Below are 17,815 nucleotides of genomic sequence, written 5' to 3'. Positions count from 1 at the left end.
AATAATATCCTCATTCCTTTCAGGTATATTGTTTAATTCATGAAAATTACACAAATCTGGAGAATTTTATTCTGTGAAGAAAAAGCTGGAGAAATCCATTTTATCTAGGGCTAACATATTACAAATTTCCTTAAAAATATTTACAATACAATTTCCTTCTCTAGGTCATTCTTTTGAGTGTTTTGTGAAAGATGATTCAGCTGACATTAATAGAGCAGCTGCATGCCCAACATGACATTTGTTAATTAAAGCATCATATTTCTGATATGAATAAGGAAACCAGAGGTTCCATTTTAGTATTTCTTAAGTAAAATTTGAGAATCAAAGAGACTTTACATAATTTTTTTTCTAAATATTCTCACGAAGTAGCGTAAACTTTTGAGGTATGAAACTTTTCTGCATAGACCCTGTAAGTATTTAGATATTTTAAAAAGTATGGAAAACCAGATCAATATCATTTAATTTCTGTTAAGTTTAAGTTTCTTTTTGCTGTTACTGTTGCTTGTTTGTTTGTTTTTTCTTTTTTCAATGTAGGTGAAAAGAACAGTATTGACATATAATTACAACTTTGTAAATAAGCTTGATTTTATTCTGAAAATGTTACCCTTCATTATTTAAAAAACATCATGAAATTCACTTTTCATTTTTTTAAAAAAATGTTTCTTAATTGTTGAAAGTTTATTGACTATGTGTTAAGACTATCACATATCTTTGTATTTTTAAGAAATTAATCTAATAATCCAATTTTGAAATATTGAGCAAAGTTTGGAAGTTTAAAACTCACTAGAGATTGTTAGATATTGGCTTTTTAGTCCTCTGAAGATTTAATTTATTTATTCTTCATCTTGGAAGAGGTCTGGGTTTTAACACTATCTTGCCATCATAGATACATGTGTAGTTTTTAAAAAAAATCATAAAATGAGATGCTACAAGATCCCAGCACTGACAATTCAAATCCATGTTGTTTCTTCATAAAAAATATTTTTGTTAATTAATACTCAATGTTATTCCAACTCTCATATAGTTTATTCTTTTTGTTTTAGTTTATGAAATCCATTAATCATAACTCTCTAAAAGGCTTAAAATTATGGCACATTAATGACATTGCTTTGTTGAGAACAGAGTCATAATTTGTGCTCAAAAATTCTATTTTAAATGGATTGAAATAACTAATATATTGTTGTATTAAGACCTCAATAAAATAAGTAAGATTAAAATCACATTACTTCTGAGAAGTTCCCATAAAAAAAAAAAAAAAAACTTATTCACAAAGAATAGGTTTGCGCCATTCTACAAATTCCAAATTAACATGTAATTCAAAAGACATTTTGAGTTTTAAAAAGAAAGTAAATTGTATTAAACAGAAGAGTTTTCTTTTTTCTTTTTTTTTACCAAACATATTATTTCTACCATATTTCAATAGTGTTGTTCATATTTTATTTTAAATAGTTGTTAAATATTTCTGAATGTTTTATTTAATGAATGATATTTTCTAGCATTCTAGATATTGTTCAATGAAAACCAATTGACACTGTATATCTTTTTAGACTGATGTATCTTGTTCTTATAAAATTTCTTGAATTCTCATCAAGAAAGAAGATAATGTGACTTAAGTTATACTACTTATTACTTAGGTGTGTGGCCAACTGATTAGAGGATCATTTCCAAAGGCCTATCATTCATATATTTATCTTATCAAGTGGTACTTCTTTAGTACGAAAAGCACTAATTACTTGTCTGAAAGTAATAATACTTTGCATTTGTGAAGTACTTTATGCTCTTCGGAGTGATTTTGCACGCATTATCTCATTTGGTCCTGAAAGAGGGAGGCTGCTCATTAAGTTGTCCAGATGGAGTGGGGGAATCAGAGTGTTCAGCTGTAACTAATATCCTCTCTATCCAAGGTGAATGCATAACTGGTAGAGTCCTATAAAAAAGGAAAGGAAAAAAAAATCAACATCCCCAGTTTTATAAGAATAAAAATGTTGGGAGTAGGCCCACTCTTCTCTTTATGGCCTTTTCATAGTGGTCTCTTTTCAGGTTAGTTACTGTCAGAGCAAAATTCAGATAATTTATTCCACTAGATCCGATCCAATCTTCTTTGTTGTTGTTACTGAAATATTTAATAGGCAAATATTTATATAAAAATCACTGTAAAATTGATTATCTGAATCCCAAACCTATTGTGCAGCCTATCCCCCAACCTTTTGTAGAAAAGAGAACTGTAGCAATTGAATATTTCCAAAGATTGTAAGCTAAATTTTAGAGCATATTCTGCACTGGAGAGTAGTAATCCTAGACTTTTATGTTGCTAAAAAAAACCTCCTAGCATAAATATGAATTTCATTTAAAATATGGGAAGTCATTTTATCTATGAAAAGACTGGGTACATGGTTAATCATGCTGACCACTTTTTCAGTCTCTAGTTTATTATAACAAATAGTATGGCAAAAATCTCAACAATATGCAAGAACTGTGTACTTGACTGAAGGATAATGTCTCTCTTGGGTCCTTTTGAATAAAGAGAGGTAAAACCTCAGCCAAAAACCTTTCACAGTAAAAGGTTTTAAAATAGGCATCGATTGAACTTCCTCAGGCTCAACTTATTTAAACCAAACATGCAAATCATTCTATATGTATCTTTGAAAGCTTCAGTTTAAATAACATTAGATAAAATTGTAGTTAAAGTTTTATTTCAGTTTTTTTTTTTGAACTTGCAAGAAAGAAATGTGAAAATGTAGCCTCTAAAGCAATTCTTTTGGTTATGTTTATACCAATTTAGCTATTATTTCTCATTAGCCATTATTTCTCATTTTCCAAGCTATGATTTAGAGCAATAGCATGAGTATAAATCTTCAGATACAATTCAATTCCTTTCAACTGCAGGCTGTCATCCGTAAGTGAGTCCTTCTATAGGACCCCAGGGATGTTACAGATTTCTGAGGTCACTGATTCCATTTTATCTATTTGTTGAATAAGTTCTTTACTCCTACACTCACCACCATCCTGCTACCAAAGCATTAATTTGGTAGAATGTGGAAAACTATAAAAGAAATATTATTAGGTTTTGATCATTCTTTACAAGTCTAGCCAAGAGTTAATGTTTGGGAGATGACAGAAAATAATGAATAGTTCGATTTTTTTTCCCCCTACAAAGAAAATACATTGGCTAAATCCCGATTATTTTATCTATTTTACAAGAGACAAAAATGACACCTAGAATGCAACATTACTCTCAAGTCATACAATAGCTGTTTTCACATGATTATTCTCAATCAGGAGTCTTGCCAGGAAAACCAGACAATCCTCTACATAACCAGGGAAATCCAGGCAACAAAAATGAAGTTGCCATGTGAACCATCAAAGAAAAAAAGATCCCAGTGTGCTTTTCATAAGTCTGGATCAGTGCATTGTGGATTTAAGAACATGTGATAAAACTAAAACTGTAGGAGAGAATCAGCTACTAGCTAAAGGAGAATTCAGCCTGAGGCTTTCCTCTCCGTTCTCCACCTGCACATATGTGTGTACCTACACAGGTCATCTCCCTTGGAGTTGACCATTTAATCAACACTTAAAGGACTGACTGTTTGCTATCCCAGTCACTTTTTCTTTCTTCCTTCCTTTCTTCAAATGTGATGGCATATAAATCATTTGCATGTAAAGATTACTATTTATAAATTTATTAATTGTAGTATATTAAGTTACTATCATGTGCCAAAGCAGTGTGCAGTCTGTCTTGACTGCATTATATTCATCCTCCCAAGAGTCACACAAGAGAGATATAAATAACTTATTTCAAAATAATAGTGGGTCATAATGATTAATTAAAAGCCAGAAGTCACCTAGCTAGTAAGTGGTGATGAGGAAACTAAAATCCAGGTTTGTCTCATTTCAAAGTCCACCTTCCCCCCTATGTTTGTGCTAAATTCTTATAACCTAGAAGCTTAAAGATTGCTAAAGTAAATAGAGTTGGTTAGAGTGTGTGTGTATTTTAAACAACCACTTTTAAAATTCTTCGTATATTGTCATTCATACTGAGATATATTAAATAAAATCAATGATACCAAAGGACACAAGTTATTACTAGGGGTCATTTAGTACTTGTTATTTTTATGAAAAAGGATCTCCAGAAGGATTGAAAAATAAATTTATTGGATTCTGAGAAAGTTTCTTTAATAATTAGCAAATCAGAGTTTGTAAGAAGTTAACCAGATTTATAATAGATAAACTTCAAAAATACCATTACAGTGATTGAACAAACTATGCAACTGATAATTTAGTCAGAAAAAAATTGTGACGGAAATACAAGGTTCAATTCTTTACCCTCAGTGGGTAAACCACTCAGGAAAAATAACTTCTGACAAAGATATTTCCACTTTAAATTGCCTTCAGAGTTCTAAAATTTGTTTACTACTTACATTTTTGGTGGTGTTTGTGTGAGATAACTTATTACTGCAGATCTTTAGATTTTTATTGATGTCATATTGTATACCTGTATTGATTTGTTACATATCAATTTAACTTATATTTTAATCTCTTCAGTACATATTAATGTTAATTGAATATGCCTATTTATTACCTGAAGTGAAGAAATGAAGTTTAAATAGTTAAGATATAACAATTAAAAATGAGGAGCCCATGACTACAATTGGTATTGTACATAACACTAATTATGATAGGATAAATAGCATGTCTGTAAACATGATTAACTCAAATCATACTCTGAGAAGGGCCTAGTGCAGCAAAATAAAAGCATGAAACTGTATTAAGTTCAGTGTAATTCACACACACACAAAACTACAGTAGAACAAGTGTAGTGTCATTAGCTTTTCCTAGACATAATATTGATTCTAAAATTAATGAATGAGAAATTCAATTGCTCAAAGTATAGAAAAAGATATATGAAAGATAGTATTCTATTTTCACTGAAAGTACAATAAATGTAGTTTTAAAAGTTTTAACTATAATAACTATTGGGCTATAATTTACAGAGAACTTCAGAATTATTAGTTTATTCTTAAATAATAAATATTTGGAATTATAAAATATTTCAAAAAAAAATTTCTGAGACATTTAAATACACAAAATGATATTCTCGTACTTCTTTTAATGGCATATTTCCATAGGTGATTTTAAATGAGGTCAGTAATCCCAACATTATACAACAATTTCCTAATTATTTAGGAATTGACCATTGACTTTGAATAGTGTGAATTTGTCAGGGTGGGGGGAAGTCAGCGCCCGCGCCTGCCCCCTCCCCCCCAACTGGCTAAACCGCGCGTGGCTCAAGGGAACGGGAACGAGGCCGAAGATTACTCCCTGCCTCTTTCTCCCTGTGCGAGAGGGAGCGGGAGGGAGAGCCCAGGAGATAGGCAAGTGCAGCCACCGGCCCCAACCCGGCTCGCAAAGGAGCACTCAGACGCGGTGGGGGTTCTGTCAAGCAGTTCCGTTTATTCAACTCAAAGCCTACATATTTATGCATAAATGGGCTAAATGGGCAGGGGATTCTGGCGGGGGTCTCCACCTAACAAGCCAGTCACCCTATAGGTCATGCGTTCATGCATGGCTCCTGCCTATGCTTATAGTAAAGATCATGAAGTGTCCACGAGCCCGGAAGGCTCTCTGCACCAATGATGCTAAGCCCTGTAAAGGGGGTGAGGTTTTACCCGACCCCATAGTCACTCCCCCTTTACATCCTCCGGGTGCCATCCTGAACACGTGTGAAAAACAAAGAAGGGAATAAGCAGTCGTCATTAGGTGTAGCAACCATCTGTGCCGGAAAGGTAGCTGCTGCCCAACATGAATTGATTATTTTTATTTTTCACTCTCCTTTTGACAAAGTCAAGTTTTTGGAATGTTTGCTGATGCTAATTTAGCCACTTTATTCTCTTTCTTTATCGTGATAGATAATTGAAAGTGAATGGAAATGTATTCCTAGTAAATTTCAATTCAACAAATACTTGCCAGGCATGTATTATAATATAAAACTGTAGTGGGCACAACAGAGATACTAGTTTAGTGTCTTGTGTAAAACAGATAAAAGATTGTTGAATATACATTAATCATTTAAAACTGGTTTTATTCATTAGAATTATTAGATTCAACCAAAAACTCATATCTATATAATGTTACAAAATTCCATCTTCTTGTTCCAACATTTGAAAAATCCTTACTTACATAGTTCATCATATTGAGCAAGTATTGCTTGCTAATGGATTATTCTATTTTTGTTAGCAAAAAAATCTAAAATTTCATGTATTTTAATGTTAATTACAACTTTATGTTTAAACCAAATAAAATTATTTTCTTGCTTTTCATTCAGCACAATTACTTGCTGAATTTTGTCTCATATACCCCTATGAACTCCTCTGCCATTCACATTCATATTTATTCATTCCAGAAATATTTATTCATTCCATAAATGTATATTAATGAGCATGTCACTGTGATACCCATAGGTTTTTATATTCACTGTCTACAAATAAGTGTAAGAGATAGGCTGACAAAAAAATTTAAATCAGAAATGGGCCAGTGATATTATAGAAGTAATTGCCAGAGTAAGATTACTCATGTTCCATAATTTGGAGATAACTATAATGTTTCATAGAAACCTAGTCCATTAGCCTAAATAAAAACATCTGATGTAATTTAGATATATACTCAGTAAATCAACGTTCTCATCATGTGTATGTTTAATCATAGAGAAACCAAAATTTAATCTGGATGAATAAATAGTGAAAATTAGGCAACCTGATTTTTGAGCAGAAGGTATTGTTGATTTCATAAAATACATGAAAAAAATTTCATTTGTAGCATAATTATTTCGCTTCAAGAAAAAAAAATTATCATGCCTATTCAGTCTTTGCTACTATTTAGTAGAATGGAATACCCCTTGTTATACGGTATTGTGAGACAAAATAAACTGCTGTTACTAAATTATCTCGCCAAATGATTGTAATTTAATATTTCCACTTGTAGTTTATTTAATTTTATTAGATTAAGTGTTCATATTGGAAGTGTCTTCTAAAACACGCTATTACTGTGACATATTTAGACCAGGTTCTGAATTTTTAGCAATTTCTCAGACTTTGCTAATTCTAGTTAGCTATGATCTGAGATATTTAAAATCAAGTCAGTTAATTACAAGATAAAGAAACTTACTAGCTAGCCCCATCCAGATGATTCTTAACTTTTCATTGTTCTTTTTACATGGCTATCTAGTTGAAATAGTATTTTTACAAAGCAATGCTTACCAATTTCAGACATCTTGGAAAAAATGTTGCTAGAATTTAAAATACACAGGACATTTGATGGCTTTAGTAAAAAGTTAAGTCATGGTTGAATCAACATTGATATTGTCCATACTAATTTACTCGTTGTTTTCTTAAATCAATATTCCTTCACATTGCCAGAATATCTTCCCTTTCTTCATTGGAAAAAAAAAATTATTTGACTCATTTGAAATAAAAATAATTTATTGCAGTTCCGTTGGGAAAATAGAATAACTTGATCAGGCTCCCCTCACCTCAGGACAGGTCGGGGGTGGTGCAGCACATTCTTTGTGAATAGGTTGTGTGTGGGTGGAGTTAGTGCACCTGCGTGGTGCCACCACCTTGGCTGGTGTTCTTCTGCCTTGGGCGGATGCTGTGCCACACAGCCATGCTTTCCAGCCTATGACTTCCAAGGACCTGTTTGCCAGTAACCTAGCTCATACACTTGCATGTGAGGGGTCTGGTGACCCAGCCTGGTGTGTGAGCAGTCTGGGGACCCAGCCTGGTGTGTGAAGGGTTTGTGACCCAGTCTGTGAACAGGCTTGAGGGGTCTGTGAGCTCCAGATCCAGTCCAAGCTCAACAACTGGCCCAGTCAGCAGGATTACAGACAAGTAAAAGAGCTCAACAATTGGTGTAGTTGGCAGGATGCTGAGCAGTTACAGGAGATGAAAGCCTTTGGAAGAAGGAGGAAATGTGGCTACTTTTGAATATGTTCTGCCCTATGGCCACTTTCCTGTTGACTGAGATCTGGTTGCTGCACACAGTACTGCAAGGCAGCACAGACCGGGTACTACAATGCAAAACCCCTTGGGAGGGAGAGGAAATGTGGCTATCCTTGAGCATGTGGTGCCCATCATTAAATACAAATGATAAAACTGAAATGTTATTGATCAAAATCTAAGGTATCTTTTTTATGGATAGACAATTGTTTGGAGTACAAACAAATAATGAAAATGGAATCAATACAAATGGAATCTCAATTTTTATTTACAAATATTCCCACTTTTAGTCATTGTATGGGAAGATGTTTATTAAGTCTATTGAGTTCATCCAAATAATAAGTTTAAAAGGCTTTTAGAGACAAATTTCCTAATATGTTAGAAAGATGTACATGTGTAGGCAGGGTTACGTATATTACTGTTTTTATTCTATAGGATTATTATGAAGTACCCATGTACTAGTACATGTAAAAATTCTTTGTTCTAGTTTTATCAAATTTTTTTTAAGATTGAGGTTTTAAAATTAAATCCTTTCCTCTTTTAGAAATTTATTTTGGTCTGTAATGTCTAATTAGGTTAGAAATTGAGTTTTCTTCCACTCTTCTGTCTAATTAGAACAATCATTATTAGTGAATTTTTTTTATTTACCAAGTATTTGTGTCAGCTATGTTGTCCTTGCCTGCCTCTCAGCAAAAATGGGACATTAACCAATTTCATTTAATATATATGTCCAAAAGTTTAGATTCTCTAAACCTCTCTTTCAACATTTTCTTTACACTGGTAGACCCCCAAATGAATTATATTCTGTGGTCTCCAGATCTTAGTTGGAAAATTACAGAAGCAAAAATATTATAGAAACAGGCAAAAATCTTGATTTAAATGTGTCACATAGACAAAGGACCATGGAGACTGAAAAGAGGTTTCAATCGGTCATTTTACCAATTTTGTAAACTTGTTTTTTAAGATAAGATTATTGTTACACTCCTAAAGCAAATGTGGAAATATAACCATAAGAAAATTAGTTGAAGGAATTGATTAATACCATAGAAAAACTACTTTTATATATTATTAAATATAGTAAATGTAATATTATATTATTAAATACACTACTTCCATTATATTTCTTTTGGTCTTTGCTCATTGCACAAATGTGAAAACAAAACCAACTGCAGACCAGATGCTTTACAGGACAAGATATAGGTAACCCTTTAATTGTCATATTTATCTAGCCAAATAAAGGCAGGGAAACCACATTTTTTAACGTCATAGCACTTTTATTCATCTGATGTTTTTAAATAATTCGCAGTCATTTTACCAGAAAACACTCAGTCAAAAAGAAATTGTGAAAGATCTTTAAAGGACCTTTTAATAAAAAGTATTCTCTAACTGTATAATTGGAAGGATTATCTGTTCAACATGAATGACATTCTTCTTTTGTGGTAATTTATAGATGTTTCTCATAATGGTAAATATCTGTGACCACCATACCAGTAATTTGTCATGTTAGGATCCTCTGTCTCCTTGTCACAAAACTTGCATTTCCCACCAACTATTATAAGGTTTGGGGAAGAGGGTAATCAAAATTAGCCCTTAATGAGAAAAGTTGGCAAATATAGATCTGACCATGGCTCTCTCAGCATCTTTGTTTATCTTAAATGCTATGAACCAATTTCAGTTACTCATGTCTACAAATGCACCAACTACTTTGAGATATACTCAGGGAAAAGTGAATTTTTGGAGATCATCTTTAAAATCCCCAAGGCTTGAAATGATCACCACACCACCAACTGATTTTGCAATAATGGAGAAGAAATAATAAAGAAGGAGAGAGAAAGAACTGGGTGTGGAATTTTAACCGAATATTGGATAAGTCACATGTTGTAGAGTTGGCTGGCATGATGTTTTAATTGTAAGTATAAATTTAAAAAATGATAGCTAATATCATTAAGATACTCTAGGATAGCTAATGCACTAATATCTTTATTCATAACACTTACCCAAGCAGCACACACTATGTCAGATATTATTCTTAGTACAGTACTTTATGTGTATTACATCACTCAATCCTCAATTCTCGTATGCATTGAGGTAGATGTTATTATTATTCTTATCTTGAAATAGAGAAAGACACATAAATGTTAAACACTATTCTATCTCAAGGAATCTGACTCCTGAACCCATTCTTCTTTATGTCTGTCATAAAGCTAATTTTATCCCTCTTATAAAGAACTCATCTGCTCTCAGCATTACATGTTTTACATCTGCTCTGTCTGCTGACTTCTGTGTACTTCTCAAATCAGACTACTAACAGTGACAAAATGTCACCTAACTTAATGACCTCATTATTATGTAAAAATCTCATCAAGCTTAGAAAAACAAAACTTTGCAAATTTTATGAGCCTTATTTCTTTTCCTAATACAGTTACAAAGTTTAACGTCCACTGAAGATTACTTTAGTCTTCACAGTAAAAACAAAAAATTAAACAAAACAAATATTCTTTAAATTATGTCAGTTTGAATCTAAAATTTTGCCCACTAACATTCAAACTACTTGGGCTTTAGATATCATGAGCAGAATATTTAGTTTCCCTTTAGCACAGGGATACATAACTGCACTATTCCTTATCAATACGTATACAATAGATGCATGATTGCAGAGGAAATGTATGCAAAATGTGTGCATATATATTACTATCTTTAAAATCAAAGTTATTGTGTGAATATGATCAGGCTTTGGGAGATCAAGTTAAATGTTCTACTCATACCGGCTGTGTTCCTGGTAAAATCCTACAGCTTAGTTCTCTGATAACCACTCCTATTCTCCCCTTTTATTATCTAGTCTCCTGGATACCTTTACAAATTCACTTTTGACCATTCCTAGTTCTATATAAGGCAGCAGCAAAGATTTATTTGTAATTCCCTCAGCTTTTCTTTATCTTTTACTCTTTCCTGCTTTTGCACAGGATGCTCTCTGCATATAATGTCTTTTTCTCTTTGTTGAACTGAAGAAATACTAGAACTTTTAAGACTCCTCTGTAAAAATTTTTCTTGTGTTCTCAAAGTTTGCTGCTTCTCTTTCTTGCTTAGCCTCACGTGCTTCTCAAATTGAACTAAACTTGCTAGCTATGTGGCCTAGAATTTTCTTAGATGTAAATTAGAAAGAAGAAAACTGCATAGGTCAGAGTCCTGTCAAAAATTAGATTGGATAATTTGGGTAATCAAATTATGTACTTTGAAGAGAATTTAATAAAGGCTTGTTAGGATAGAAAAACAAAACAAAAAAAACCAACCAAAGCATTTTTCTACTCTCACACACCACTCAGTACAACAATTCTGACACCAGATTCTCCAGTAGACACCAGCTGGGTGTTCTATAATTCAATCCTCACACTATCTATTTGTAGATAGTGTCAGATCCCACAGGTTGAGGGCTCAGTCCCACACAACTGCCGCCCATTTCAGATGCCTGTCACAAGCCCCAGGTTGTGACCTGTTCTTCTGACTCACCAGCTATAAATGAGTTTCCACAACTCCCTCCTGGGCTTCAGTTAATTTGCTAAAGTGGTTCACAGAACTTAGGAAAACACTTTACTTACATTTACCCATTTATTCTAAAGGATATTACAAAGGATACAGACAAATTACCAGATGGAAGAGGTGCACAGGACAAAGCATGTGGGAAAGGACACGGAGCTTCCACCATCCAGGGAACTTCTGGGCAGACCACCCTCCAGGATCCTATACGTGTTCAGCTCTCCAAACCCAATCCTTTTGGATTTTGATTTTGATTTTGATGGAGGCTTCATCACATAAGCATGGTTGATTAAATCACTGGCCATTGGTGATCAACTTAACCTTTAGCCCCTTTCCCCTCCCTCAAGGTGGAGATGGGGCTGAAAGTCCCAATCCTCTAATCATGCTTTGGTCTTTCTGGTGACCAGCCCCCTTTCTGAAGCTATCTAGGGGCCCCAGCCACCAGTCATCTCATTAGCATACAGAAGACACTCTTATTACTTCTGAGATTCTAAGGGTTTTAGAAACTGTGTGACAGGAAATTGAGACAAAGACCAAACGTATATTTAATAATATCACAAGGCTTTATTCATAAATGTGAGAGGGTTTGGTGGGACCAGAATAATGATGCAGTACAATGTTAGTAATAATAAGGGGTCTGATTATTCTTACAGCTGACAGGACAAGGACAGAAACAATGGGTGGAAAGTGCTGTCTGGCAGGAGCCCTGAATTTTTGTTGAAGGATATAGCCAGCTGGGGAAATAAATGCCCTGATGTTCCTCTCCTCCTTCCTTACTATCTCCTTCTAAGAGCTTCCCACTGATGGGTTTCACCCAGATGCAAAAGCCAATGCTTGACATGATTTCTGTAGGTTAGCCTGTAGGTTAAATATAAAGCAAGTTTGCAAAGGGTAAAGGCACCTCTTCTACCCTACTGTGGTTTTGTAAACACAAAATGAAATAATATTAAAACATATAGTCCAAGTATGTATTTAATTTACATAATAGTATTTACACAATCATCTCACCCAAATTTTTAATTATTTACTGTAAAAAGTAAATAGCACTAACATGGATCCAATTGCTTGTAAAACAGAAACTTGGAGATCACCTTTGATTCCTCACACTCCTTCATTCCCCATATATAGTGTATTCAGCATGACATTTAATAATATAGAGTCTGGTGTCAGACTGCATGGGTCCATATCCTGCAAGGTTGTCATTAGCCCAAATAATACCTTTGAGCAAATCAGAACTGGTTCCATTCATTTGGGTGGTGGGTGCAACATGGCTGGATTAGTAGACATGAGCTGGATTTCATCCCTACTGAAACTATTGCCAGCGTCCTTGTGGAATGAATGGCTGACACAGTCATACATGAAGGTCCTGGCTGAAACCCTGGCTCCAAAACTTTGCAGCTAGATGATTCAGCTTAACCTCTCTAAAATTCACTTTTCTGTAAAATAGGAATACTGGAAAATACCTACCTTATCGGTATTCACTTTTGAGAAGTGAATGAAGGAATATATGTAAAACTCTTTTTAAAGTTCTGGCATGTATTAAGCACTATATAGGTTATTTCACATTCAAAATGTATCTCAATCCTTTGTCCCATCTCTACTGCCAGCACCCATTATAGAACTTATTTCTTGCTGGACTATAAAAATAAGTCCTTACCTAGTCTCTTTTTGACTTTTTTTCCTCTTTCTTATCCTACTTCCCTACCCAGAAAAATATTGTACATGCTGTTTCTATTTCACCACATATATAATAAACATTTACTAAGGTTTATTATTATATTTACAACTTTAGAAAAATCTGGTTTTAATGTAATAGGTATTTTGAAAATATCCACCAGCATTTATTTATTTATTTTTCCTGAATCACGCTAGCTTGATATGTGAAAGTATCTAGACAGTACAGAGAATCAATAAACATCACAAGGAAATTTAAACATGAGAGGAAATTTAAATACGCAACGCGTGCTTCCAGCCTGGCCCTTTCCACCTGCTCCGTCATTCCATTTCCTGACTCTGCCTTCTCAGGCACAGCACTCACGCCTCTGGGATCCCGCCGCGAATCTCTCCTCCCCTGCGGCTCCCAGTTAGCAGCTTCCTCTGTCCCTGCAGACTTTGACTTCACAGTTCCTCTCCCAGCCCTTTTTCCATCAGGATCACTCTCCTGTTTTTATAGCATTGCTCTGCCATTCATAGTAGCATTTCGCAACAAGGATGTGTCATTTTCATCAGCCTGGAAGATAAAATAAAACTTCCAGATCAGCAGTACCTGTAGGATTGAAAGTCTGCATTTATGAGCTATATAAAGCTTTTATGAGGCATATAAATCTGCCAGAGGAAATGCACCTGTGGAAACTAAGAGCTCCTGTTCAAAAAGAGCTGCAACTCTGAGGCCAAAGACCTAAACTAAACCAATAGAAAAGGAATTTTGGGATATTGACTTTCTGCAAAGTGCTATAAAATATTTCTTCCCCCCAAATAAATTTGTTTAACTCCAGAGATTTCTCAATTATTGTTACAGTCACAGTCACTTTGAGAAATCTCACTGTTTACAAGTTCTTTTAATACTCACAAAGTCTAATTTTGATTAACACCAAGGTTTGTAGATTATAAAGCCTCATTATAAATATATTAAAAGCTTAACTGCATATTTAGCACATGCCTTCCGTTTTCTAATTGTTTCGGTTACTTTATTGCTTTTCTGGTATTGAACTAATGTAAGAGGTATTTTACCACATTGTAAAAACAATTATGTTTCTTTTCTGTGGTTTGACTTTGATTTTCTTTTGCCACTTAGCTTCTTGGAAAAATAAAAAGATACATCTGTATCAGAGTTAATTTTTAAAAAATCATCTTCTGATAAAGTATTTTATTTAACCAACATTTATACAGGGCTCACCATATGTCCAGCATTGTTTTGACCATTTTACAAATATTAACTCATTTTCCTAACATCTCTAAGTGATAGGTGCAATTACTTAGTCTCACTTTTCAAATTAAAAAAATGAGGAATAGGGCTGGCTGTTTAGTCTAGTTGGTTAGAGCACAGTGTTATAACACCTAGATCAAGGGTTCAGATCCCCATATAGGCCAACTACCAAAAAAAAAAAAATTAAGGAACAGAGGTTAAGTAAGCTGCAAAGGTCACATCACCTGGCAGAACCAGGGTTTGATTCCATGCACTATTCAGATACCTGCTCTTAACTACCCTGTTATATTGTAACATTAAACAATGTTTTTATCTCTGACCCTGAGGTATGTACAAAGCACTAAAATAGCAGAATGTTTTTACTTATATGAGATAAAAAAAAATGTCAAAATACTTTTTGAGATTTCTCATCTATAAGACTCATTCCTCTTTCACATGCATTGATAACTGCACTTGTACAGTCTATTCACTCTTCTTGGAAAGCCACCTGGATTAATGTTGTTGATTAAGACAGCACAAGTGTAGACAGCTGAACCAGCAATATAGCTAAGAAGGAGAGAAATGGCAAAAATAGACACTAATTTACTCACTATGGTAGGGTTTATCTAGCCTTCTTTTGCCTATTCTGTAAGTTTTGAAGGTAGTTAAGGGTATTATCTTCAGTATCCAAAAATATAACTTTGAGTTCTTTTTCCTCATTGTTGGCAGAGAAATGTGACATTGAATGTTGCATTGACAGGCTCAGGGTTACTTTTCAGAGGATTGTGGTCATTGTCTGGTGATGTGGGACACTTGGCTGATTCTCCTTCACTGATGATATCTGGAGGATGTGAGTTTAAGTGATTTCTGTTACATGTACTTATATTTGTAACTTTTTTCTCCAAAAAGTTTATTTTTTAATCCTTATATGTAGTTGTGTAGTGACACAAACCAAAATAAAATAAAATGACAGACCACTGATATTTTAAAAACAAGTAATCAATGAAATATTTCAAATTATAATTTGAAGAGTTTGCTCTTGTATTATATTTATGCTCTTTTCCTTGAAACATGAGTGGCTCCTTCCTTTTCAAAAAGATCTTTATTTTCACAAGTGCATTTAACAGAATGTGCATAGAAATGTACAAGGAACAGGAAAGGGTAGAGGAAGAAAGATTTGCTTTCCTTGTGGCTGTCCTGTGTGTGAGGCAGCACCGCTGTGCTGAGCAGCCAAACTTGTGTGCAGGACTGATTAGCCAGGATATATGGAGGCTGGACCTTGCTCCTGCATAGAATGTGTTTTATTCACACTAGAAGGCTGCTGTCTTTGCAGCGTTAAGAAAAGTTCTGGCAGAGAATAAAATGTTGTAAATGGCCTTTTCTGGTAATTAATGCCTAAGCAATTTCCATGGTTTTTTCCCATTTTTTATTCTAAAAAGTTTCTTTCTGACATCTTGTCCTGTTACCTTGGAGGACTTTCTTCTCAAAAGCCTACTGACTGGCTGCCAAAGAGAGGCTGGTTCACACCTTGCTGTTTTCCAGAGTGCTCTTCTGCTCCATATAGATAGACAATACTCAAAAAGGAGGGGGAAAAAACCACCTCACGAAGCCTCAATATGTGCTTGTTGGGAGAGTTTCTAAGCTGCCAGGTTGCCAGAACAAAGTCACAGGAGGAAGCCAAGATGCTATCCAACCCTTCAAAAGTGAACAAATGTACCATATCTGTTAGAATCATAAAAGGTACAAAAGATAAGGCTTCTTTTTTCTTTCCAACAAGTAAAACTTGATTTATTTTACCTAACACTGTAGAAGTTGGGCTTTATCATCTATGCATTTTTATTCTGCAACTTGTATTACATAAGTACTTTCTGGGTAAAACAGAAAAACAATTAAAAGAAGAATGAAAAATGGCGTTTATATGTGTGCAAACAAGAAGTTTTCTCCAGACTTTATTATTTTTCATTTTTCTTTCATATTAGAAACAGATCTATAAGTAGAATACTGTTCCAAGGTGAAGGCAGTGAAGTGTGGAACTGCCTGCCCCTGTCAAATTGATAGAGTGAAGATGTTGAAGGAGATAATGGAAACTTTCTATTCAGTGAGGACTGGAATAAAGAAACCATTTCTAGTCATTCATCAGCATTGATTGCCTTAGTGCTTGCAGCACAGATCAGAACTTAGGCTTTACAAAGGGAGACCAAAACAAGTACAATGATCCACTTTGGGAAGTGTAGTTGCCTTTTACTTACCATTTAGTACACAGCAATTGTAAAATACGTGGCAACAAAAACACAGTTCAGTCATCAACATGGAGCATGATAACTAGGTAAGTAGATGTTTCTTCCTGTATTCTAGCTCTGCAGCTTAGGAATATTTTACTCTAGTAACCGGGGACACTAAGTAAGTTTATTTATTTTTTTAAATCAAGTTCAATTTAGAAGATTTTAATTTATTTTTCCTAATCATTTGTGATGATCAAGTTTTTAAGAATTGTTTCATTTTCAGAAATAGTTTAGTGATAAATAGCTACGCTAAAATGCAATTTAGTGAACATGTGTGAGCCTGCATACTGTAATTTATTTTCTGTAAAGTAGGTATTGAAAATATGTAAATGATTCCTTCAGTAGTTTTCAGTTTTATTTTCCTTTAAACATTTACAAACTTTATATGCCACAAAATATGTACATATTTTCACTGCATTGAATGAATATGGTAGCTCATACATTTGCTTTTGGGCAATTTATACTAGCAAGATGAAGTGGAGAACTGAAACAATTATCCAAATCATTCAAACCAAAGGAGCACTCTGCCCCCAATCATTTAAATACAGAATTTCAAATCAAAGTGTTTCTTTGGCTTGAATGGTATGGACAATTGTCTCGGTGCTCCATTATCACTGACTATAGATTTCCAATCTGATTATGGGTCTAACATAGGATGGAAAAAATAATAACATGTAATTGTGTTTTGAGAACTTGGCTCATTCCAAAATCATTGTGCCAGGATTTCTTAGTGCAGACATAATATAAAAGGTTAGTCATCTTTTGAAGTTGAGTGAACTCCTTAAAGCTACTTGAATATTATTTAGAGCAGAGAAGAAGAAACTCCTTTCTTGGTTAGTTTGCCTCTTCAAAAGTCGTTTTTGCTTCAACAAATTTCAAATATTTTCTTTCTGAAGTGAATACTGCTCCTCTATTCAGTGGAACACAACAATCCCTGTAATCACAAACAATGTGATTTCCACAATGAGTATGAAAAAAATGATATAAGTTAGTTTGGCATAAGTGTATGGGATTATACTAGATCAGTCATTTTCATTTGATTTCTTAATTTGTATATAATAATAAAGCAAACCCAAAATATTCAGGCAATTATTATTATTATT

The 17,815-nt window shown here is 34.0% G+C and overlaps 1 long non-coding RNA gene across 2 annotated transcripts in view; it reads right to left on the bottom strand.

The window, feature by feature from the left end:
- LOC134361955 (uncharacterized) overlaps positions 1-13,649 on the bottom strand; it is a 63,357-nt gene extending 49,708 nt beyond the window's left edge. For both annotated transcript variants that reach the window (XR_010021508.1, XR_010021509.1), the window contains exon 1: positions 13,564-13,649. This is a non-coding gene — a long non-coding RNA (uncharacterized LOC134361955). The remainder of the gene's footprint in view (positions 1-13,563) is intronic.
- Positions 13,650-17,815: the final 4,166 nt, after the last annotated feature.

The sequence above is a fragment of the Cynocephalus volans genome, chromosome 1 (genome assembly GCF_027409185.1).
Source record: "Cynocephalus volans isolate mCynVol1 chromosome 1, mCynVol1.pri, whole genome shotgun sequence".
In the NCBI taxonomy this organism is placed as follows: domain Eukaryota; kingdom Metazoa; phylum Chordata; class Mammalia; order Dermoptera; family Cynocephalidae; genus Cynocephalus; species Cynocephalus volans.
Note: the sequence above shows the minus strand (reverse complement) of the source record. Positions and strands in the feature narration are given on the sequence as shown.